Source organism: Gopherus evgoodei, chromosome 17 (assembly GCF_007399415.2).
Source record: "Gopherus evgoodei ecotype Sinaloan lineage chromosome 17, rGopEvg1_v1.p, whole genome shotgun sequence".
Taxonomy (NCBI): Eukaryota; Metazoa; Chordata; order Testudines; family Testudinidae; genus Gopherus; species Gopherus evgoodei.
In genome coordinates, this window is record NC_044338.1 from 2285538 (window position 1) to 2311776 (window position 26239).

Here is a 26239-nt window from a genome sequence, read left to right on the forward strand (position 1 = left end):
AGAGGTTGGCACTCACACCCTCCACCACTGCATTCAGTGTTACAGGGGCATTCCCTGCAGTCTGTAGCAAATTCCCCATTCAGCCTTCAGTCTGGCAAAATGTCTGTGACCCAGGAATAAGGGCCAGGCCAGGCTCCCATTGACTCCATTGAAGCTGTATTAAGCCCCAAATCAATAATATGAATGCTGTTGTGCTTGTTAGACAATGTGTTAAACTTACTTAGCGACAGGGACTGCATTCTCCAAAGCTCCTCAGGAGGGAAATGGTAAGTTCAGCTCCTCCTGCCCCCTCTTCTCCCATGTTTTCCCATCTTGCAGCTGCTCCTGCTGACGTCTGTGTGTGACCAGTCTGCTAGGCCTCATGCACAGGGAAGAGGGCATCGTCCCCAAATTCCACATCCACTCCATGTGACAAATAATCCTGCCACCAGGCCCAGAGCTTGGGCACAGTCAGTGTCACTATTAGCTCTTTCATTCAGAGCTGGCTCGTACCTTATATGTCTTTAAAATACACTGCTTCTCTGAGAATCCACTGTCCAAAAATGTGCAAATTGAGATCAGTAAGGACTGAATCAGCTGTTTCAAGTGGAATCAAGGATATAACAAAGTTGAATTATGGAGATGGTGGCCTTGGTTCCATATGGTGGAAGTTTGCTTTAAATAATGCTGGGGATTAATTCCAGGGATTTTTTTCTAAGAACAACAAAATATTTCTTTCCAAACTCTCACCACTCTGTGAAACGTCTAGAAAAATTTCTGTGAAAATTTTAAATTTATTTTATTGATTAAATTACAAGTTAGGAGCATTTAAAATTAACCAATTTTAATTTTTTTTACTGGCTTTATAATATTTTGTGTGTCTCTGGTTCAACATTTTTAAAAATTGGAACATCAGACTTGCTGTGTGTCTAAATATTGATCATGGCCTTAGCACAGAATTGAATTCAATATCAATATTTCACCAAGATCTTGAACCTGCAAATCAGTGAGCCCTTAGACCCCAACCCAACACAGCACGTAAGCATGTGTTTAAGTTTGAGCACGTGCATAGTCCTATTGGGTTGCTGGATCAGGGTCAGACTGCTCAGCACCTTGCAGGATTGATCCCTTGATGATGAATGCATTGTACTGCAGGTGGAGAGGCATTGCACAGCACAGAGCTGGACCGATTCTGCTATGCTGATGTAAGATCTCTTGTGTAGCGAGGAGAGAGCTCTCCTGTCAATATAATTAAACCATCCCCAATGAACAGCAGTAGCTATGGCGGTGGGAGAAGCTCCCTGAGCAACATAAGTTTTGCCAACATAAGTGGTAGTGTAGACATGGCCTAAGGGTTGCAGCCAGGATTGACAGGTCCTCAATTAAGATGTCAGAACACCCTCTGCAGTGGGTGCCTCTATCATCATCCCCTGCAGTCTTCTATCCTCCTGAAGGGCTCACCACTTCCTTGTTTCTCCTCAAGTTCCATCCAGCCAATCTGTCTCAATTCAATACATTTTAATTGAGTCCAGAAATACCTTATTGGCAGGACAATTGCTGTTAATATGCAAGAATCATGGAATACTCAGATCTTTGTCAGAGACCAGTATAACCTGCCCAGGACACAGTCATGCAATGGGGACCAGATTGCTCTTGCAGCCTTTCATCTCGAAGATAAGGGTGCATATATTCTCACTGGGTTCAGTTTCTACATTAACAAGAGAACATAACGTTGCATGTAACCTGGAGTCATGTTTCCTAATAGTCTTGTTCATGTTAGGTAAAGTGGAGTCTATCATTGAAGTGTCTTTCTTTGGGGCCACAACGGCCCCAAAGAAAGACAATGTGAAGGATCTTGTGTATGGAGTCTGGGACTGAACTCACCCAAAGAGGTCTGGCAGAGGTAAAAGAGAATGTGAGTTCTTTTGGCTGGTAGAAATAGACATGTTGGGCACTTATATTTCTTTCTCTCTCCTGTCTAGCAGTTTAAACATGCCCATTTAACAGTATGTACTTTATCAAATCTTTTGTCAACCACATTCAAGATGTATCCTCGTGGCCACTGTGTTGTCAATTCTTTGTTTACTCTCCAAAACAACTCCGACATAAAAAACTGTATTTCTGGAGAGCTTGTTAGCGTTTATCCATAAATTAGGGTTCTTCAGAAACCTTAGAAGTCGTTTCCTCTTTCACACATAATGACAGTATCAATCATAATTTCACAGGGTCGTATAGGTATGAAATACCTGATTTTTCTAGGCCTCAGGCCAGAATGGTGTGAATGGGCCTTAATGTAACAGGATCAGACCAGGGTGTTTTGTGTAGGTATTAGGCGGCATTTGTTTCTGGTGGCTAGATCCATGTTTTAGTGGGACTGGATCTGAGGAATGTCCCTTCTTATAAACACATTCTTGTGATCACACAGAAATGGGTAACATCTGCTCCCTGTGTCTGCCTGAAACACGAAACTTGTTTCTTAAAGTGTGACCAAATAAGTTGGAGGCGGGTTCTTGGATGCAATAGGGAAGCCATGCATGAGGCAGGCTGGCAGGTCAGCCTTAGCCAAGCCTGCCTTTGAGCTTCTGCCGTGGTTATTTGTCCAGGATTTCACAGAGACTTGGATTTATATCTCCGCCCAGGCTCCCACCGCCTTGGATCATGCAGGGACCTGGTGTACTCCACATGAATCCCACTCTGCAGGCTGCAGACAATGCCACAGGACTACTGCAGCAGGGCCCCAGAGCAGCAGCAACCAAGGCAGGCTTGCTGTCTCTCTGGGCAGGGCACGTACCGGTGGCTGCTTGCAGGGGACTCTGATCTCTGGAAGACAGGACAAATACATTGTGTCTGTTCCAACACAACAGTTATAAGGTCATTCATTCACCACTTCATTTCATTTTATTCACTGTTGGACATGACATGTTTCTTTCGTGCAGGGACTTGTGTGTGTAGAGCACAGTGATTAGCACAGGAGGGCACAATCCCTGGTTGGGGGTCTCTGAGTGCTACCACAGTACAAATACATATTACTAATACCATTGATTTTTGTAATTATGTATTTTATTATTATTGTTTTATTCATATAGCAGAATTCCAGGGGGCTCAGAGATGGCTGACTAGAATGATTGAGGCATAGGGAAGCTCTCATTTGAAGAGAGATTGAAATAAATGGAACTGTTTGCCTTAGAGAGGAGATGCATAAGGAGACAGAGTAAAGGTACACCTCTACCCTGATAGAACACTATCCTCGGGAGCCAAAAAATCTTACCATGTTATAGGTGAAACTGCGTTATATCAAACTTGCTTTAATCAGTCAGAGAGCGCAGCCCCTGCCCCCCTTCCCCCGGAGCGCTGCTCTACCACGTTATATCCAAATTCATGTTATATTGGATCACGTTATATTGAGGTAGAGGTGGTATACAAGATTATGAATGGTCTAGAGAAGGTAGATTAGAACTTTGAATAAAAAATCCCCAACAGCCAGAGGTGGGACACTAAAGGGGGAGGGCTCTGAGTTACTACAGAGAATTATTTCCCAGGTATCGGCTTGGTGGGTCTTGCTCACATGCCCAGGGTCACTGATTGCCGATTTGGGATCGGGACGGAATCTTCTCCTGTGTCAGATTAGCAGATTTTTTGCCTTCCTCTGCAGCACGGGGCACAGGTCACTTGCAGGCTTAAACTAGTGTAAATGGTGAATTCTTTGTAACTTGAGGACTTTAAACCATGATTTGAGGACTTCAGTAACTCAGTCAGAGGTTAGGAGTCTATTACACGAGTGGGTGGGTGAGGTTCTATGGCCTGCGATGTGCAGGAAGTCAGACTAGATGATCATGATGGTCTCTTCTGACCTTAAAGTCTATGAGTCAAGGAGAACACAAGAACAAGGGCACATTCAGTGAAACTGAAAAGTAGGAAATTCAAACCTGATAAATTTAATGATTTTTCACACATTGCACTATTGGTATGTGGAACTCCTTGCCACAAGATATAATTGAGGGCAAGACTGGAGCATGATTCCAAAAAGGGTGGCAGTTTATGCGGCTAACAAGAATATCCAGAGTTGTTATAGTAAATATTAATGTATAAACCAGGATGTGGGCAGGGTGATGAAGTAGGAGAGTTTAAGGCATTAAGCAGCTTCTGACTGCTGGTGATTCAGTTACTGGTATTGCAGTCGTGCCTGAGGACCCAGTCAGGGATCAGTACCAGGGACTAGACACATGTAACAAAAAGACCATGCCTGGTCCAAAGAGCTTATAATCAGAGTGTAAAACAAGAACCAATAGGAGGAGACATACAGACAAGGTGGGAAGCATAAAGCAACAATAAAACAATTACGAACAGCATGCTAAGCAGTGGTCATAGCATATCCGCTCTCCACAAACACCTACTACAGGGTTTTTGCACTTTCCTCTGAAGCATCAGATGCTGGCCATGGTAGGAAACGGGATACTAGATGAGCCCTGAATTCGATTCAATATTGCAATTGCTGTATTGTAGGAATTATTTAGCACTTGTTAAGCACAGGCACTGTACAAGACACGAATTAAAGCTGATCCCTGCCAAGTTGCTTACAATTTTAAGGCCCAATCCTGGAATCAGAGCCACGCAGTCAGACACATGCACATGGCCTCCCATTGGCTTCAGGGGGGACCTACCCATGTGGATCTGATAGCAGGATTGGGGCCCAAAAGACAGACACAGAAAAGACAGGAGGCACTGGGATGGCCAGAGAATGAATAGCCTGGGGTGTTTTTTATGGAAATGACTCATTTCTTGTATGCAAAACTGGAAAAGGGAAGGTCTTTAGGTGGGATCTGGATGTTGGCACAGACCTTGTCCACACTATACAGTTTTGTCGACAAAAGTCAGGTTTCATTGACAAAACAGTGGAGGTGTACACACTGCACTGCTCCTTCTGCCAGCAAAACTCTTCTGCTTGGTTATGTCACTGTAAATGGCCTCCAGAAAGTATCCCACTGTGCCCATCCTGACCGCTCTGGTCAGCAGTTTGAACTCCACTGTCCTGTACCCAATTACACAGGCATCCGCCCCTTCCCTTTAAAGGCCTGGGAATTTTTGATATTCCACTTGGTTTGCTCGGTGTGGAGAGCTCTCATTGCATCTTCCCAGCTGACTGTGGCAGCCCCACATAGCAAACAGTCACCGCTTGGACCACAGATGAGTTGTTGGATCTGCTGGCACTGTAGGGAGAGGAGGCTGTGCAGTTCAAGATTCACTACAGCCATAGGAAATTCCATACATATGGTCATATTTCTCGTGCCATGTTGGTTAAGGGCTACGAATGGGACACACATCAGTGCTGTGCGAAACGAAAGGAGCTGAGGCAAGCGTACCAGAAGGCAAGGGAGGCAAACCGTAGCTCTGGTGCTGCACCGAAGACCTGCCACTTCTGTAAGGAGCTGGATGCATCCTCCATCGCCAAGAGACCCATGGATACTTCGGCAGGGCTGGAGGTGGCAGACAATGGACTCAACCCCAAGGACATAGTCGTGAATGAGGCGGTCGAGTTGGAGGATGATATGGAGCACATGGCAGGGTCGTCTGGTGGTGCAGCAAGTCAGGACCTCTTTTCCACTCCGGAGGAGTCTAGCCAGTCCCAGCAGTCCATCTAGTGCATATGATGCAGGAGAGGAGAGCCGTGGTAAGTGATCTTTTTGAGTTGATGCTGCTTGGTTATATGAGGTAGAACTATCCTTTGCTCTGTATATTCTAGAAGTAGATGAAGGGATTGGACAAGACTAGCTGACTACAAATCCTGATCAGGAATCATCACAATGGTCATGCAAGATGGCAAGTTAACAAAGCATGATAGAGTGCTGTATAGAAAAACACATTACTGGTTCTCATTGTCAAAATGTTGCCTCAAAGCTTCGCTGATTTGAATAGCGCCCCCCCCTTGTGCCCCTCTAATATCCCTGGTGTCTGGCTCCTCAAATTCAGCAGCAGGACAATCCGCCTCTGTGATCCACCCTGGGGGAAGCTTTTCACCTTTAGCCTCATAAATATTATGGAGCGTGCAGCAGGCTATGACAACAGGAATATCTTCCTCATTTAGGTCTAACCTGCCATAAAGGCAGCACCAGCACACTTTTAATCTACCAAAGTCACATTCTACAGTCATTCTGCACTTGCTCAGCCTATTGTTGAAGTACTCTTTGCTGCTATCCAGGTTTCCCATGTAAGGCTTCACAAGCCATGGGAGTAAGGGGTACGCTGGTCTCCCAGGATTACTATGGGTATTTTAACATCCCCCACTGGAATCTTCTGGTCTGGAAATAAAGTCCCTTCTTGGAACTTTCTGTACAGGTCAGTGTTCCTGAAGATGCATGTGTCATGTACCTTTCTGTACCATCCCGCATTGTTGGTAAAATGCCCACGGTGACCCACAAGTGCCTGCAATACCATAGAGGTACCCCTTTCTGTTGATGTACTCCATCACAAGATGGTCCAGGGCCAAACTTGGAATATATGTGCCATCTATGGCACCGCTGCAGTTAGGAAATCCCATTGCTGCAAAGCCATCATAGAATCATAGACTTTAAGGTCAGAAGGAACCATTATGATCATCTAGTCTGACCTCCTGCACAATGCGGGCCACAGAATCTCACCCACTCACTCCTGTATCAAACCTGTGTCTGAGCCATTGAAGTCTTCAAATCATGGTTTAAAGACTTAAAGATGCAGAGAACCTTCCAGCAAGTGACCCATGCCCCATGCTGTAGAGGAAGACAAACCCCCCCCAGGGCGTCTGCCGATCTGCCCTGGAGGAAAATTCCTTCCCGACCCCAAATATGGCGATCAGCTAAACCCTGAGCATGTGGGCAAGACTAACCAGCCAGACACCTAGGAAAGAATTCTCTGTAGTAACTCAAATTCCACCACATCTAACATCTCCCCATTGGGCATATTTACCGCTAGTAGTCAAAGATGAATTAATTGCCAAAATTAGGCTATCCCATTATACCATTATTTCACGCACATTGCCAAGAGTCACAGTCCTTTGTAGCAGAATGCGATTAATAGCCTTGCATACTTGTGTTAATGTAGCCCCATGGTCAACTTCCCAACTCCAGACTGATTTGTGATTGACCAGTAGCAGTCTGGAGTCACCAGCTTCCACACAGCGATTGCCATGCACTTCTCCATCAAGAAGACAGCTCTCATTTTGATGTCCTTGTACCGCAGTGCTGGGGCAAGCTCTGCACGCACTGACTGGAAGGTGGCTTTCCACATCCAAAAGTTCTGCATCCACTGCTCGTCATCCAGTCCTGCATAACGATGAAATCCCACCACTCAGTGCTTGTTTCCAGAGCCTTAAAGCTGTGGTGAACCGAGTTCAGCTGCTCCGGGAATGCCAAAAGTAATCTGGTGTTGTATGTTTCCTTGGCACACAACAGGTCAGGCAGCTGTGATTCCTGTTAAGAGTCTGAGCTCGTGATATATTGCATGACCATCCTCAATGTGTTGATAACAGTGACCTCAACAGTAAAGCGCACTGCAGGATCCAAGCTTTCAGATGGAGATGACGGGCGCATATTAAACTGGGACTGTTGAAAAATGCCACGAAATGCAGTTGGAAACCCATGGAATGATGGGACAAAAAAACTGCATCATGGGACATTGAGCCCATGTGGACCCATGATGTGCTGCAATCCATTCCGCCTTCCCACAACTCCTGGCTGCAGAAGGGGACGAGGAACACAATGGGATAGCTACCCCCAGGGCACTGCTCTCTCTGTCGATGCTAGACCACCAACTGTGGACACACTCCACCGATGGAGCATTGTGTGAACACACACAAGCAATGTAATTATACTGGTTTTTGATCGTCAGCATATCATGCAAAATTACCATGGGACTTCTCTGAGTGCCATTAAATATTAATATGATTGATTATCGATAAGCATCTTTAGACTGGTAGACACTGTCCTGGTCCTGGAAGTGTACACAATGCAATCCTTAACCTCTTGGGTCCAACTCAACAAGGAGACCACACAAAAATCATTCTTACCATAAACAATCCCGAGGTTTGTCTCATTGGCACTTTATCTAATGGCTGCTAAGATATAGAAATAGTAGAAGGAGAAAAATGAAACAAGAAAGAGCAGCATTACATTGCTATGGCAACTGGAATTTTCAATCTAAATCCCTTTTTGGAAAAGAGGTTTAATATCCAGAGTTCTGCAAAACGCTTGCCAAACAGATTCATTCATATTGTGTCAGCTACTGTTACCCTCCTAGGCCCCGATCCTGCAACTGGATCCACACAGACCCTTTGTGAGCACACAAATGTTCAAGGATCTGCCCCAATAGGCCAGGGCAATTCTATTTGTCAAACACTGCACCGCAGAATACCCCTGGCTCTGCACAGTCACCGTAGGATTGCTTTCTAAGGGTTTGATCGGTCACCAGTGGGGTTTTGGGGATCACCTCTCCTTTCTCTCTGGTCTCTGATCAGTAAAATCACAAGTGATTCCAGAACCTTTGGTGAGGGCCAACGCTGGCTTTGTGGTGGCATCCCCCTTTCCTGCAGGCTGTACCAATGCCCAATGTCTGCAGTGTCTTTGCTTAGACATGCTGTTATTTTAAGTGCCATCAGATCAGGGATTATAGAAATTAAATTCTCTTTGCCCAGATTCTGGTCCCCATACTCACCCCAAGGAGCATCCTGCCTAGCAGATAGCCCCACTGAAGGTACCATTCAATGTGAGTAAGAGGATGAGCATCTGGCCCTTTGGCAATCCATTGCAGCTTCTGTCTGTGCCATTTTGGGGGAGGGAGACAACGGGTCACATCTCTCACAGCTGTGCCTGGCCAGGAAAGAGATTGCTCCTCTTACTCTCAAATGTACCTGCATTCCACACACACACACATTGTGGGGTGTGAGTGGTTATTGCTGACTTAGGGCACAGAGGTGGTGGGAAACGCAGTACATATTAAAGCAGTGAAGCCCTGGTGTTTGCTGCTCCTTCCTTTGGTTTCTGTGCCCGTCTTAACTGGGTGCAGCCAAAATGGGTTTCGTTTCCTGTGAGAGGCAGAGACAAAGTGCCTGTTTCCTACAGATAGGCTTCCAGAAGCATTTGAGCTATCTGACAGCCAGTAACTCTGTATGCAGGAGGGGGAACCCCTAGTGTTTGTGAACCATAGGTCATGGACCAGAGAGATGGAAGTGAGGGTGCAAAGCATAGCTCAGCGGTTTGAGCACTGGCCTGCTAAACCCAGGGTTGTGAGTTCAATCCTTGAGGGGATCTGGGGCAAAATCAGTACTTGGTCCTGCTAGTGAAGATAGGAGGCTGGACTCGGGGACTTTTCAGAGTCCCTTCCAGTCCTGAGATTGGTATATCTCCAGATGGGGCCACCTCAGGTAACATTGTTTTCTTCAGTACAGTTTCTAACACCTTGTCAAGTCTCATTTTCAGTGCCCTCCCCCCATCCCTTGGGAGGCTAGTCCATAATCTCAGTCTTGGCTACCTTGGGATTAGCCGCAATTTGTGCCAACAGCGTAGCTGCACCAATGCTGAAAGGTAAAGCCACTGTTTGCACCAGCAGGGCTTTCCCCTGCTTGAAATGGAGGGGTGCAGATTGTGGCTTAGAGCAGCTTCTTCTGTCTGTGCTGGGGTCCGCACCAGGGGTGGGTGCAGGTGACTGGGTTGGGGCAAATGCCCACAAAGGCCAGGCTCTAGGGCTTTCACTGTCAGGAAGCTTTGCCTGCTACCCAGACTCCCGTTTCCTTTGCTGAATTCTACCCTGTTGGCCGGGTAGTGGGAAGTGAGGCAGCATGTTTGCGAGAACAGCAACATTTCACATCTGCTCTGTCCAGGGCTCCAGGAGGCCGAAGGCAGTGGGATGCTTTACGTCTGCCTGGGGTGGGGAAGGAGGTGGGTTGCTGAGTTGCTACTGCCTCCCATTATCCACACAGCTTTTGGAAAGGACCAGAGGCTGATGAGTGGCAGGCGCGGGTGAGTGGGGAGTAGTCCCACTGAGCAGGGGGAGTGGGCCGTGGGGAGAGCTATATTATGTTCACTCCACTGGCCTTGCTAACATTCAGCTTCCCAGGCTCTCTGGATGAAGTGAGCTAAAGCTGTGTACATTAGCTTCCAACAAGGTCCGAAAACATGCAAACAAAACAAAGTCTCCTTCCACTGTGTGGCAAACAGCCCTTCAGATGAGCCCTTCCAAGAGCCGGTTGCCTGTCCTGAGTGCACCTGCACTCCCCAGAGCTTCTTGCTATGGCAGGCTGCAATGGTGGCCCCCAGCCCTCTCCTCACTAAGCCTTGCACCGGACACCTGCAGTTCCTTTCTGTCATGCGGTTTGAGTGAGAGTTCATTGGTGCCTTCAGGGCGCTCTGGCAACAGCCTGTGCCCAGTGCAACCAGCATGGAATAAACACACCCTCCCATGGAGTCTCTAGTGCCCCCCAGGAAAAAGGGTGAGACATTGGGCTCTCCCTGGCAAAGCTGATCCCCCTGGGGGCACCGTGAGCTTGGTTCACCATGTGACCTCTTGTGCCATGTCCCTAAAGCTATCCTGGCATAAGCCCCTGTCCCAGTTTCTATCTGGAAGAGGGCACTACACACGGAATGACTGTGTCCCCAGGGCTTTGCATATTAGACAGTCCTGTGTCACACCAGCCCAGACCACAGGGCCCAGCATAAAAGATGAGGAGGTGGTGTTGGCCAGTGGACAGGTATTGGAGCTAGGACACCTGGGTTCTTTCCCAGTTCTGGCCCTGAGCTGCTGGGTGACCTTGGGTAAGTCACATCCTCCCTGTGCCTCAGTCTTTTCTCCTGTAAAGCACTTAGAGCTCTGTGCAAGAGAAGAGCTGAGTGTCTCTGCACAGCCAGAACACCTGCATGCATGGATATTTGCACCTGCATTGATAGTGTTTGGAGAAAGTCCAGAGAAGAGTAACAAAAATGATTAAAGGTCTAGAAAACATGAGCTATGAGGGAAGATTGAAAAAATTGGGTTTATTCATTCTGGAGAAGAGAAGACTGAGAGGGGAGATGAGAACAGTTTCCAAGTACATAAAAGGTTGTTACAAGGAGGAGAGAGAAGAATTGTTCTTGTTAACCTCTGAGGATAAGACAAGAAGCAATGGGCTTAAATTGCAGGAAGGGAGGCTTAGGCTGGACATTAGGAAGAACTTCCTAACTGTCAGGGTAGTTAAGCACTGGAATAAATTGCCTAGGGAGGGTGAGGAATCTCCCTCATTGGGGATTTTTAAGAGCAGGTTAGACAAACACCTGTCAGGGATGGTCTAGAATAGATCATACTTTGTCCTGCCTTGAGTGCAGGGGACTGGATTAGAAGACCTCTCGAGGTCTCTTCCAGTCCTATGATACTATGGAGCTGGTGGGAGGTGAAAGTTCTGCAGAGACTGGGTGGAAGCTATGCAGGGAATGGGGCAACTGATGATCAAGAAGCTGTCAAGTCCTGCCACACACAGTGAGTAGCATAGTATCATTGAGAAGTGGCCTTTGTTATTAAACAAAGTGTTGACATGGCTGCAAGCTTCCTCCCTGTGTCCTCCTTTTACTAGGGCTGTTCGGTTTAAAGAAGATATACTGAGCCTCAGGGAGTACACACCATGAATGTTAAAGCTCTTGGAGCCGTGGGCACATGCTATGGAAGAGCTCAAGCAGTGCAACATAGTGTGCATATGCTCTGACATCAGGTTAAACCTGTTTACATTGGTTTCGCTTGCACCAGGGTACAGCGGGCCCAGGAAACATCTTTTCTCCCAATGAATAAGGGGAGCAACCAGTTGTTCCCTGAGCATTGCAATGGCCTGTAAGTTTGTGCGTACACATGCAATGTCCTGCACACAGACTGTATGCATGGATCCCACAGCCATGTACTCTAGCTGGGGTTCCACCCTGCTGGGTGGTCATACAGGCAATCAACCCTCCATATAAGCACAGTGCATTTCAAAGCTGCAGCCTGACACTGTGGGGCAAAAAGGCATTTCCCCCCTACTTGACCTAAATTTGAGATGTTTGTGCCACCCTGGAGGATGTGGGAGAGGCCCACCAGGACTGGGCCCCTCCTGCCAGCTCAGGCAGGCTGGCAATGCATTCCTCCATGCACAGAGAAGTCCTTTCACCTTCCTGGGCTCAAAAGCAGGGGGATTTCTTTAATGCCAGCAGTCCTGCAGAGAATGCAAGAGACAGTCTAGTGTGCTGCAATTTACAGCCAAGGCCAGTTATGTAATGTGCTTTTCTCCTGTTTCCAGCTTGTTAGCAGAGGAGATGGCCCCTGAAATGGTTCCACCACTGCATCTGATACTGGTTTATTGTGCAGGGCAGAGCAGGCATTCCCAGGGTCTTGTGACGCTCTACTGGGAAAGCACATTGTTTTTGCAGAGCTGGTCTCACACATCAGCCTGAGCCTTTTCTACTTCCTTTCAGACGATGGGTAAGAAAGCCTGCTGAGACCCAACTCCTAATAGTGCAAACCTACCTTCAGCTGGGATCCAGAGGCGCCAATATCTCAAGAATTATTGCAATAGGAATGGTCCTGGGACAGCAGAACCAGCCAGCAGACTGAAGCCCATGCACCACAGCCACCAGCAGCGGGACCTATGCACCAAGCAGACCCACTCCCTCACAACATCAGTGTGAGGTAAGAATGGCCAGAGCTGTGGACATCAGCATCCCCATCACACGTGCTGTCTCCACGGGCTTGGAAAGGTGGCCAGGTCAGTGTGCTCTGGGGTAAAGCTCAGTGGGCTGGGTCTCAGCTCAAAGGGCCCTGGAGAGTTTTAACCAGATTAAAAAACTAAAAACCAGTTCAAACTGATCAGCTGGTGCAGTAGGGCAGTGAGCATCAGCTTCCATGGGAATTGGACCCATTTATTTCAGGCCCTCAGCCTGGACTTTAACTCATTAGCAGAATCCTTTACATCCAGGGCCCAGACTTGCATTGGATGTGGTCTGGTCCTTATGTAGCACCGCAGCCAAGACCCAAACCAGGACCCTGATGGCCTGGAGTCAGCAGCTCCCCAAGGTGAACCAGTCAGGAATTCTCTCCTGGACCAAGCTGATAAGAACTCCCTTGAACTGCTCTTGTCTGCAGTCATCGCCCTGGCTAGGCTTCTAGGGTCTGCACGGGGCCAGTCTCAGCTAGAAGCTGCCACCCCCTTGTCCAAGCTAGCAGAACCTCTACGGGGCTGCTCGTGGCTGGAAGCCCCTTGCTGTTTGTCAAGGCAGTTGGAGCTGTGCTCAGCTGGGGGTCACCTCCTTCTGCATGGTGTGGGAGCCGTTTTGTATTGGCCATAGCTGCAGATGGCTCTTCGCAGGTCCTGCAAGGGCCTTTCACAAGCTGTTCAAGTGAAAGTAACTAACACTTGCCCCAGTTATGGCACTTAGTGAAAAGCAGCCTTGGTTGACCACGCGGTGCTTGGCAAGCAAACGATCCTGAAGGAGTCCAGTTGCATAGGCTAGTTTGGTGAAAGAAATGCGTAAAATAGCCAGGAAATAGGACACTTTTGAAAAATGGCTGCTTCTTCTGACTGTGACCCCAGCGGGAAGTATGTTCAAACCCCACTCTGTGACTGGCTCCGTCTCGCACCCTCTGTGTTGTCGCCCAGAGCCCCACACTACGCCGGAGGGTGGAGTCACAGAGCTGACATGTTCGCTGGCTGGGAATGAAGGGCTTTACTCTGACAGATGGCCTGCATGCTGCCCCACCCACGCACACTGATGCTGGCCACTGCCCTAGAAGGGAGCCTGTAAAGTGCTCCCCGTCAAAGCATCACAGAAATCAAATCCCAAGAGGAAAAGGCTTGCAGTGAAAACACTCCATCTTAGCTGGTGACACAACCCGGGAGGGGGCTTGGTCTGCCCCACATCTTGCCTGTCTGTGTCCCTCTCTCCTGCTGCACTCTCCCTGTCTCTCTCTGCCATGGTTCAGCATTTCTCGTTCCTAAATCCCGCTCAGCTGGTTAACATGCAGACCTTTCCCCTGGGTTTACCTGGCTCCTCTGACCATGCCAACATGCATGCTCCAGCTGATGTCCCAGTTACCTTTCAGAAGGAGGCTGACCTGCGAGCTATTCTTAGCTGTGCTGTAAAATCCTGGCGCTATTTTGATCCCATCTCTGTACTGTAAGCTGCAGGCTGCTGACAGGCTCTGCACCACCATGTGTGACGAACACCTTAGTTGTGAACAAGGCTGGATTGTGACCTTGTGCCTGGGCTTGTCTGCCTTGCCCAGGGCTGCAGGGTCTCCACACCAGGATCTGGTTTATGGGCATTTCAGGAATGAGCACCACATGGCTTGGGATTGACAGAAGCTGGCCGGGGCTCCTGCCATGCTGTCCTTTGGCCTGCGCCGCTTCTGGGACTGCAGAGGGTGCTGCAGATCCACTGGCCCCATGCCAAGAGAAGGGTGTTACATGGAACTCTGTGCAGGGCGGGAGAGGAGAGCCTTGCACATAAGCTCATGCTGGTCTGATGGAGCTCTGGTGCCTGGGAGACCCAGCAGGAAGTGTGCCAGGCAGAGGGCTGGCTGGCCTGAACCCTTGTTCTCTCTGAAGGAGGAAGCCTGGTGGGGCTGTGCAGCAAATGTGGAGCATGAGCAATCTGAGTAGGAGTCAGGGGGGAGGGGAGAAGCAAGTGGGACTGTAATTAGCAGAACCAGAAGCCAGGAGGATAGGGGAGATGAGCTGGCTGAATGGGGAGCAAAGGAACCCCCTGAATCAGTGAGAGTGAGTGAGTCAGATGGGAGGGGAGGAAGAGTGAGGCAGGGAGTGCGGGTCACCCCAAACAACTGCCCCTCCAATAAGCCCAGGAGGGCCTCATCTCACCTTTGCTGTTTGCAGGGGACCCTATAGCCATTTCACTTTATATGGCAGGGATAGTCAGCCTACGGTGGCACAGAAGGTGATTTTCAGTGGCACTCACACTGCCCAGGTCCTGGCCACCGGTCTGGGGGGCTCTGCATGTCAATTTAATTTTAAGTGAAGCTTCTTAAACATTTAAAAACCTTAGTTACTTTACAGACAACAATAGTTAGTTCTATATTATAGACTTATAGAAAGAGACCTTCTAAAAACATTAAAATGTATTACCGGCACGCGGAACCTTAAATTAGAGTGAATAAATTAAGACTCGGCACGGCACTTCTGAAAGGTTGCCGACCCCTGTGATATGGGGTTAGGTAGCCCCCTCCCCACAGCTTCAAGGTGACTAGGGGCCTTGCATCTACAAGGCCGTTTAGGTGACTGTCCCCTGCCCCCCACCACTAGGATTTCTGGGGGACAGAATGAAGATCCCAGAGGGGAGCAGGAGCATGTAAAACTCTTTCCCTCTCACTGCAGCTGCTCAAGCCAGAAGGATCTTATATTCTCTAGCCCGGCAGCGGGGAGCCTGCAGAGGGTGTTAAGGATCATGAAACACCTCTAGCTCTAGTCCTATTTACAGCTGCAGTGGGGGGTTTGCTTACCAACCCTTGCTGCCCTATTCCTGAATCTAAAGTGAGATGGGACCTACAGGGCTTGTTGGGAGGCTGGGGAGAGCTGAATGGACCCACAAGGGTGAGACTTTCCCTTCAAAGTGGGACTCGACCTAGAGCAACGTGGAACTGTTGGTCCACTCCTGTCCCCCTGTGAAGTAAGCTGCAGGGCTCAGACTAAAAGCTCCATGAGGAAGCAGGCCCCAAAGGGGAGTCATTCCAGCTCTGGGTGTGGGTCAGACTCCTGTTGTCCTGACCTGATTGCTCCTGCAGAGCTCCTGCCCTCTGGACTCTCCCACAAAAGCTTGCTGTTGCCCCTACCCAATGCTCCTAACAAGCTGCATTTCCACGGTGTTGTGCTTCAGAAACTCCAGCATAGCACCACTTGTACATTGCCCGAGCGGGCTGTGAGTAACAGGACCCTGTCAGCTGTCCAAATGGTGCCTGTGCCCTGCCCATCTGTACCTCCTACTCTCCTGGCACCATGTCATGCTTGCTCCACACAGCGCTGTGACATGGACCATCTAAGCAACACTGCATCTGACACAGCTTTGGGGGTGATGTCAGTGGGCATTAGGCACTAGGTCGGGGCTGGGGCTTGAGGGGCCCTTTGCGTATAAACCAAATTTCCAGGAAGAAAACTGGTTTGGATAGAAGCTGGTCCTCACCAAAGCCCTAATGGCAGCTGCTCATTCCATTAGCAGCACCTGCCTCCTGAACACTAGAATCAGCAACATCAGGCTGGAAGGGACCTCGGGAGGTCAGCTAGTCCAGCCCCCTGCGCTGAGCCTAGACCAAGTAAACCTAGACCAGCCCTGACCCGTGTGTGTCCAACATGTTCTTAAAAACTTCCAGTGATGGGGATTCCACAGCCTCCCTGGGAAGCCTGTTCCAGAGCTTCACTACCCTGAGAGAAAGTATTTTCCTAATATCACAAAAACAACGGGGAGTCTGGTGGCACCTTAAAGACTGACAGATTTATTTGGACAAAAGCTTTCGTGGGTAAAAAACCCGCTTCTTCAGATGCATGAAGTGAAAATTACAGATACAGGCATAGATAGATATTGGCACATGAAGAGAAGAGAGTTACCTTACAAGTGGAGAACCAATGCTGAAGGCCAATTTAGTCAAGGTGGATGTGGTCTACCCCCAATAATTGATGAGGAGGTGTCAATACCAAGAGAGGGAAAAGTGCTTTTGTAGTGAGCCAGCCACTCCCAGTCCCTATTCAAGTCCAAATGAATGGTGTTAAATTTGCAAATGAATTGTAGCTCAGCAGTTTCTCTTTGAAGTCTGTTTTTGAAGTTTTTTTGTAGAAGGATAGCTATTTTTAAATCTGTTATTGAGTGTCCAGGGAGATTGAAGTGTTCTACTGGCTTTTGTATGTTACCTTGCCTGATTTGTGGCTATTTCTTATAAACCTATTATCCTCTGGGTGCTTACAAGCTGATTGTTTAATAATTTGTTCCAGTATCTTTCCAGGTATCGCTTAGTTTGAGGCTCGGGAAGGTTTTATATGCTCAGTTTTACTGGGTCTGTTTCCTGTTGAATCACCCCTCTTGGTAGCCAGGGAAGGCTCAAGTAACAATGTGAGCAGGTGTTGTTCCTGTCCTGCTCTCAGGTACAGTCCACATGCTCTGTAGAGCCCAGACTCCCCCTGCCTGGAGATTTGTTGGAATAAACACAGATATAAACAATCAGGTAACAAGGTTCAGCTCAGACTTTCTGCCCAGACTCGGTTGGTCGGACGGGTCATCCCTCAGGAATGCTCAGCCCATACCCTGGAGATCTCGTTTCTAAGGCCATGGCTACACTAGAGAGTTGCAGCGCTGGTGAGGGGGTTACAGCGCTGCAACTTAGGATGTGGCCACACTTGCAAAGCACGGCCAGCGCTGCAACTCCCTGGTTGCAGCACTGGCTGTACACCCGGTCGAGCCTCGGGTGTAGGGATTCCAGCGCTGGTGATCCAGCGCTGGTCAGCATGTGTGGACCCCACCAGCGCTTTTATTGACCTCCGGGGTATAAGGAAGTATCCCAGCATACCTTAGAAGCCTCTCTGGTAATCATGCACACTCCACTGCCCTGGGCTCAGCTGACCCCACCTTTAAATGCCCCGGGAATTTTAAACATCCCCTTCCTGTTTGCTCAGCCAGGTGTGGAGTGCAATCAATCAATCAGCGACCATGCCTCCACGCCCTAAACGAGCCCCAGCATGGAACAATTCCGAGCTGCAGGACCTCATCAGTGTTTGGGGTGAGGAAGCTGTGCAGTCACAGCTGCGCTCCAGAAGGAGAAATTATGATACTTATGGGCAGATATCACAGTCCTTGCTGAGAAGGGGCCATGAACGGGACGCGTTGCAGTGCAGGGTCAAAATAAAAGAGCTGAGGAGTGCTTACTGCAAAGCTCATGAGGGAAATCGCCGCTCAGGAGCTGCCCCCACAAACTGCCGTTTTTACAAGGAGCTGGATGCCATACTTGGGTGTGACCCCACTGCCAATCCGAGGACCACGATGGAGAGTTCAGAGCAGGGAGAAGTGGGGGAGGGTGTAGAGGAAGCTGACAGTGAGGCTACTGGCGTGGAGGGAGACACCCCGGAGTCCCTGGAGGCATGAAGCCAGGAGCTCTTCTCAAGCCAGGAGGAGGCTAGCCAGTTGCAGCAGCTGGAAGTTGCTGGTGAGGAAGAAGCTGAGGAGCGTGCTCGGGGTAAGCAGATTTTTATGTTTTGGGAGAGGAGGGTTTGGGTTATGGCTGCCTGCATGCATGCCTAAACGTGGAATAGCCCATTGATTTGCTCTATCACGTCTCTGTAATCTGCCTCGGTAATCTCTTGAAAAGTTGCAGACAGAGTGTGCGCTATGCGCTTTCGCAAGTTTATAGGGAGAGCCACTGTGGTCCTTGTCCCGGTCAGGCTAACTCGTCCAATCCACTGTGCAGCGCGGGGTGGGGGGACCATGGCTGCACACAAGCAAGCTGCATAGGGGCCAGGGCGGAATCCACATTGCTGTAGAAGACCCTCCCTCTCTTCCCAGGTAACACGCAGCAGTGATATATCTGGCAGTAGGAAACCCTGTTGAGAATTTAGGGATACTTGAGTGCAGGGCGCCAGGTTCAGGGTCCCCCCCCAGCCCCGCGGTGCGTTCTGGTCTCCCTCCCATCCTTCCCAGCAGGCAGCCAGCCCCGTGGTGCCCTCCGGACTCCCCACCCCCTTCCAGCACGTACCCAGCCCCGCGGTGCGCTCCGGTCTTCCCCCCCCCACCTTCCCAGCAGGCAGCCAGCCCCGCGGTGCCCTCCGGTCTCCCCCCCCCCCTTCCCAGCAGGCAGCCAGCACAGCTGTGCGTCTCCCCCCCCCCGCCAGCAGGCCGGCAGTTACGCGGACCGCCCTCCCCGCCAGCAGCTCGCCACCTTCCTGTTCACTACTGTCCCCTGTGCAGGACACCAGCTACCTCCTGTACCCAGTGCAGATAAACCCCAGTGACCCATCGGTCAATTCCCCCTCCCAGGTGCAGTCGGGGCAGAAACACTCAGCCCATTGCTCGCCATGCCTTCGCTTCCCTGGCCTGTCTGTGTTATGTTAGGTATGCGGGAAGGATGCTACAAAAAGTCTAAAAACTCCTTCACTGTGTGATAATAAACAATGTAGCCTATGTGTATTACATGTTTCTATCTATGCTTTTTTTAGTGACCTTGACTAATGCAGCCGGATCACTGGCCTCACGTCGCTTGCAGAACTTGAGAAAAAATCTGCGAAAATCAAAAGAATTGATCAAAGCAGTTATGATTCACTACAACAGATAAAGTAGGAAGACGCAGGAATGGAGAGAGAAAATGTATGAGTGGAGGCAAACAGAAAGCAGGAGAAAGGAATTGGCTACCAAAAAAACCTCAAAGCAGATGATAAGCCTCCTGGCTCGCCAAACTGAGTCTTTCGAGTCTCTCGTAGCCATGCAGGCAGATCTGTACCGTGGTAACCCACACCCCTCCCAAAGCTCTCTTTCTTGTTCCCCAGTATTTGCACAAAACACCTTTCTCCAGCAGCCAGTTTCTTATTACCCCCAGCTGCCCCCAACACCTGTACGATCACCTACCAGTCCTGATAACTACAATCCTTACCCTGTGCACTCCATCCCCATTACTCTGCAGCATAGTAATCCTGAAGTGCAGCAGACATTGAACAGTAATCCAAACAGGACATATTCAAACCTCTGAATATACAGTCCACCACCCTAACCCCCCTGGCCTTTTATGTACTGTACTTTGAATAAAGGATTTTATGGCTTTTACAATACGTTTTATTATTGCAGGAAGTAGTAAATATTGTACCCCAAGGTAGACAGGAGCACAATAAAGGCACCAAACATTACTGTTGGCTCTCAACATCAAATTGCTCCCTTAAGGCATCCCTAATCCTTGAAGCCCTTTCCTGGGCCTCTCTAGTAGCCCTGCTCTCTGGCTGTGCAAATTCATCCTCTAGGCGTCGAACCTCGGAGGTCCATTCCTCACTGAATCTTTCACCCTTCCCTTCACAAATATTATGGAGGGTACAGCACATGGATATAATAGCGGAGATGCTGCTTTCCCCCAAATCTAGCTTCCCATAAAGACACCTCCAGCGGGCTTTCAAACGGCCAAAAGCACACTCCACAGTCATTCTGCACCGGCTCAGCCTGTAGTTGAACCGGTCCTTGCTCCTGTCAAGCTTCCCTGTATACGGTTTTATGAGCCATCGCATTAAGGGGTAAGCGGGGTCTCCAAGGATCACAGTGGGCATTTCGACATCCCCTACTGTGATCTTGCGGTCTGGGAAAAAAGTCCCGGCCCTCAGCCTCCTGAACAGGGAACTGTTCCGAAAGATGCATGCATCATGCACCTTTCCAGGCCATCTTGAGTAAATGTCAGTGAAACGCCCACGGTGATCCACAAGCGCTTGCAGAACCACGGAGAAATACCCCTTGCGATTAACGTACTCTGATGCCAGTTGGGGTGGTGACAGAATAGGAATATGCGTCCCATCTATTGCCCCTCCATAGTTAGGGAAACCCATTTCTACAAAGCCATCCACAAGGTCCTGCACGTTCCCCAGAGTCACAGTTCTTCTTAGCAGGGTGCGATTAATGGCTGTGCAAACTTGCATCAGCACCATTCCAACGGTGGACTTTCCCACTCCAAGATGGTTCGCCACCGATCGGTAGCTGTCTGGAGTTGCCAGCTTCCAGATTGCAATAGCCACCCGCTTCTCCACTGGCAGGGCAGCTCTCAATCTCGTGTCCCTGCGCCGCAGGGTAGGGGCGAGCTCAGCACACAGTCCCATGAAAGTGGCTTTTCTCATCCGAAAGTTCTGCAGCCACTGCTCGTCATCCCAGGCTTGCAGGACGATGTGATCCCACCACTCAGTGCTGGTTTCCCGAGCCCAAAGGCGCCGTTCCACGGTGCTGAGCACGTCTGTTACTGCCACAAGCAATTGAGTGTCTTGAGCGTCAGGCGTTTCAATATCATCGTCTGACTCCTCACTGTCACTTTGCAGCTGAAGGAATAGCTCCACTGCCATGCGTGATGTACTGGCAACATTCATCAGCAAGGTCCTCAGCAGCTCAGGCTCCATTTGTAACAGAAATCTCAGAAATCGCGCTGCAGACTCACAATGCCGCCAAAATGCTCGGAATGTGTAGCAAAGCACCACAGGGCGTTGGAACAGGAAGCGGAAAGACCCGCACACTTCCTTCCCCTTCCCACAAGCCACAGCGCCAAAATAGGACGAGGTGCTCTGTGGGATAGCTGCCCACAATTCACCACTCCCAACAGCGCTGCAAGTGCTGCAAATGTGACCACACTGCAGCGCTGGTAGCTGTCAGTGTGGCCACACTGCAGCGCTGGCCCTACACAGCTGTACGAACACAGCTGTAACTAGCCATGGCCTAAGACAGCCACTCCCATCTCCTCTCTCTCTGGCTGGGACAAAAAGCCGCCTGCCTTAGGGAGTCTCCAGGACCCCTGTACCCACTTCCAGTAGGAGTAGCTCCTGATAACAGGATAGACTGTTTCAGGCAAGTACTGCCAATCTGTTAGAGGCAGATTCATTCCCTTATCTGGGGTTTTCTTTATTCTGAGTGATGCTGTATTTTGTTGGGTGTTTCAGCTTGCTGCAGAGGTTGCTTTAGCTGGTCTCCCTTTTCCGCAGGCCTGATCTATGTTACATATGGCGCAACCTTCATGGTAGTGAAATCGATCAGCCATTGGAGCGTATCTTGTTCAGGACTGTCAGATCAGGTTAGTCGGAACATTTTGTTGGTTGGTTGTTTTGATGCCAACCAGATGGTGTGATGGCTAGGATAATATTTTTGTTTTAATGTATCGTTTTTTGGAACAGAATGGACCAGAACTGGGGTGGGTCTGTGTGATGCAATAGGGACTGTCTGTGGGGGGGATGGGAGAGCCGGGGATGTCTTTAGGTGAGGGACAGGATTTAAGCCTGTAACCTGAGCCAGGTGGGGGGGAGGGGGTCAGCACCTTTGCCCGGGAAGCTGGAAAAAGGAATCGGCCGGCTGGAGGGAGTTAGTTCAGTTTCGGTTTTGGGCTGGGTGGTTGGAATTCAGGATATCCCAAGCTGGGATCCAAGCACCGTGAACCCCCAGAAGGACTCGATTGAGGGGTCCTGGCTGTGCATACAAGCTCTGCTGTAACCTGCATTCCTGTTGTCCAATAAACCTTCTGTTTTACTGGCTGGCTGAGAGTCACTGAGAGTCCCAGGAAGAGGGGAGCAGGGCCGGACTCCCCCACACTCCGTGACAACTGGTGGCAGCGGCAGGAGCTACTGCACCCCATGGATGGCGCTTCCTGCAGTAAGTGGCTGGGGAGCAGTAAAACGAAGGGACGACTTCAGGGGTGATTAACCCCTGGGAGTGTGTGCCCAGTGAGAAGGACTTTGCAGTAACAGGGTCTCCCGGGGGATTGCAGCGAGCGGTCCCAGGGGCGGAGGAGTCTGCAGCTCGACCCTGGCAGAGAGGTGGTGACCTCAAGAAGGGCTGGTGCACTAGGGATCCCCCTGGAAACCGTGGGGAGCGGCGAGCACCCCGGCCTGTGAGTGATCAGCAGGAAGATGTATGCCAAGCGCCATAAGTGCGACCTGGTGGAGCTGTGCAAGCAGAGGGGGCTGCGCAGAGGGAGGCTCACCAAAGACCAGCTGATTGTCCAGCTGGAGGAGGGAGACTGCTCGAATGAACGGAGCCCTGTCTCTGAGGGAAGCAGCCTGGCAGATGCAGCGCAGGCACCAGTGTCTGTCCCAGCTGGGAGTGGTCAGCCAGCGGCTGAGGGCTTCCCGAGACCCCCCCTTCCTATGCCTAGGGGAAGGGTGGGGAGGAGCCCAGCGAATGCCGAGGGCACCGTGACTCCCCCGACTAGCAGGGGATCGTCCCGGCGATGCTCGGCATCTGTAGAGCGGAAGCGGCTGGAATGTGAGAGAGAGCTAAAACAGAGAGAGCTGGAGGATCGTGAGAGACAGAGAGAACATGACCGGGAGGAGAAGGAGAGACTGCGTCAGCATGAGCTGGAACTGGTGAGGCTGAGGGGCAGCGGGCCCCCAGCTGCGGTGAGTGAGGGGGGGCCCAGGACTGCGCGGAGCTTTGATAAGTGCATCCTGGCCCAGCGTAAGGAGGGGGAGGACATGGATGGCTTCCTGGATGCCTTTGAGATGGCCTGCGAGCTGCACCAGGTTGATTCTGCAGACGGGCTCCGGGTTCTCACCCCCTTACTGGACCCCAAGGCCGTGGCATTGTACCGCCAGCTGGGAGAGGAGGAGAAAGGGAACTACGAACTATTCAAGCAGGCCCTGCTGTGCGAGTTTGGGCTGACTCCTGAGATGTACCGGGAAAGGTTCCGAAGTCAGTATAAAACCCCTGAGGTCTCATATCTGCAACTAGTCGCCCGCATGGAGGGATACGCCAGCAAGTGGGCAGACGGGGCCTAGACAAAGGAGGACCTGGTTAAACTGATCGTACTAGAACTGTATGAGCGGTGCCCATCCGACCTGATGCTGTAGTTGAGGGACCAAAAGCCAGAGAACCCGCGACATGCAGGGCAGCTGGCCGATGAGTTTGTGAAGTGCCGGTCGGGGGGTGGCAGGGAGGAGTCCCAAAGGAACAGGCCCACCGCAATGCAGAGAGAGAGTCATCCTGGGACCTCCCAAAGGGGGAATAGGGAGAACCCCCTCCCAAGGAGAACGCCCAGCATCAGGGACAACTGACCGGTTCGAGGGGACCAACGGGACATGAGCTGCTATCAGTGTGGCCAGAGGGGCCACATACGGTCCCAGTGCCCCAGGCTCAAGGACAGACTGAGCAGACCGACCCCACACTGGGTTAACTTGGTAGAGATCCAGCTGGACGAGGGGCAGCGTTTGCAGAAAAGGGGGGCTGGCCACCTACCGCCTGCGAAGGAGGGAGAAAGGCCCCAAGTCAGCTCCTCTGGGGGACTGGATGCTCCAGGCTCTGACTTTTTGGTTTACAGGGTGGGCACGGGGCTGCCCCTCTGGAGAGAGTGCCTTGTTCCCCTGGAGATAGATGGGAGGAACATCACTGGGGACTGGGACATGGGCGCAGAGGTGACGCTGGCCCGACCCGAGGTGGTGGCCTCAGATCGGATGGTGCCCAACACTTACCTGACCTTGATAGGCGTGGGCGGGACCCCATTCAAGGTGCCCATGGCGAGGGTACACCTAAAGTGGGGGGCCAAGGAGGGTGCCAAGGACATGGGAGTACACCCACATATGCCCATGAAGATGTTAATGAGGGGGACCTGGAGGTCTGGCCAAGCAACGCCTGGGGTGCCCTGGTCATGACCCGTAGTCAGAGTCGGCGCAGGGCACTGCACCCTGACAATGGGGAAGGTACTCTGTCCGAGGCGCAGGACCCTAACCTGGTGGGGAGGGAACGCCCAGGGACACGGCTCAGAGAGGCTGCGGCCTCAGACCTAGCTGACGAGAGAGAGCATGTCCCCATCCCTGTCCCAGCTACTGAGTTCCAGGCCAAGTTGCAGAAAGATCCCTTCTTGCGGAGGCCAAGGGACCTCAGTGCGGTACAGTCCATGAGGAGAGGTTGCAAGGAGAGGTTCCTGCAGGAGAAGGGGTTCCCATACCGAGAATGGGCTCCCCCAGGGGAAGTGGAGTCATGGGGGATCAGGAGGCAGCTGGTGGTTTCCCAGAAGTTTCGCCACAAGCTACTGTACCTGGCCCATGACATCCCTCTCGCAGGGCACCAGGGAATCCGGCGCACCAGGTAGAGGCTGCTACAAAACTTTTACTGGCCTGGGGTCTTTACCCAGGTCCAACAGTACTGTCAATCCTGTGACCCCTGCCAGAGAGTGAGGAAGGCCCGGGACAAGGGAAAAGCAGCTTTGAGGCCTTTACCCATCATAGAAGAACCTTTCCAGAAGGTGGCCATGGACATAGTGGGACCACTCAGCAAGGCGACCCGGTTGGGGAAGAAATACATCCTGGTGGTGGTAGATTTCGCCACCCGCTACCCCGAGGCGGTGGCCTTCTCCTTCATCGAAGCAGACACCGTGGCAGACGTGCTGCTGACCATTTTCAGCCGGGTGGGGTTCCCCAAGGAAGTCTTAACGGACCAGGGGTCCAGCTTCATGTCGACCCTGCTCCGGTGCTTGTGGGAGAAATGTGGGGTCCGGCACAACTGGGCCTCAGCATATCACCCCCAGTCCAATGGGCTGGTGGAAAGGTTCAACGAGACGCTAAAGATGATGCTAAAAACATTTATGAACCAGCACCCGCAGGACTGGGACAAGTACTTACCTCACCTGCTGTTTGTGTACAGGGAGGTACCCCAGGAATCTACCGGGTTTTCACCTTTCGAACTGTTATATGGAAGGCAGGTAAGGGGGCCCCTGGACCTGATGAGGGACGAATGGGAGGGGAAGCCGCTCCTGATGGAGAGTTGGTGGTGGGGTATGTCCTGACCTTCCGGGAAGGACTTGCCGACCTCATGGGCCTGGCCAGGGAGAATCTGGCCCGAGCCCAGAGGAAGCAGAAGGTCTGGTATGACCGCATGGCGCAGGCCCGCACCTTCGCCACCGGGAATCAAGTGATGGTTCTCATCCCCGTGAGGAAAAACAAACTCCAGGCTGCCTGGGAAGGGCCCTTCAAGGTTATCAAGCAACTAAATAAGGTAAACTATGTGGTGGAGCTGTCTAACGGGGCTCATCACCGCCGGGTGTACCATGTGAATACGATGAAGCCATACTATGACAGGGGGAATGTGGTGTTGGCCGTGTGTGGACATTGGGAGGAGCAGGGAGATGACCCTTTAGTGGATCAATTCCCTGGGACAAAAGCTGGTTCCCCCCTGGAGACAATTCCCCTCTCTGATAAGCTGACCCTGGCCCAGCATGCTGAGATCAGAGGGGTGCTGCATCTGTACCAACAGCTGTTTTCCAAACAGCCTGGGCGCACTAATTTGACTGTTCCCCTATAAGATGCTCCCCTTTTGGGTCACCGGGAAAACTGCCCAGGACCTAGAAAGAGAGGTCAGGGACATGCTGGCTTTGGGGATGATCCAGCCGTCTTCCAGCCCTTGGGCCTCGCCAGTGGTGCTGGTCCCCAAAAGGGATGGGTCGATCCGGTTCTGTGTAGACTATCGAAAGCTCAATGCCATCACTGTATCTGATGCCTACCCCATGCCCAGGCCTGACGAGCTCCTAGACAAGCTGGGAGGTGCTCGGTACCTCACCACCATGGATCTTACAAAGGCTACTGGCAAGTGCCGCTGGA

General features: G+C 50.9%; 1 long non-coding RNA gene across 4 annotated transcripts in view; it reads left to right on the forward strand.

Moving 5' to 3' along the window:
• Nucleotides 1-19184, forward strand: part of LOC115636714 — a 26831-nt gene extending 7647 nt beyond the window's left edge. For 2 of the 4 annotated variants that reach the window (XR_003997020.1, XR_003997023.1), the window contains one exon: nt 12417-14950. This is a non-coding gene — a long non-coding RNA (uncharacterized LOC115636714). Of the gene's footprint in view, nt 1-12416; nt 14951-17611; nt 17640-19144 lie in introns of those variants that run through there. The other 2 variants (XR_003997022.1, XR_003997021.1) reach the window with 2 other exon arrangements.
• The last annotated feature ends 7055 nt before the right edge of the window (nt 19185-26239 follow it).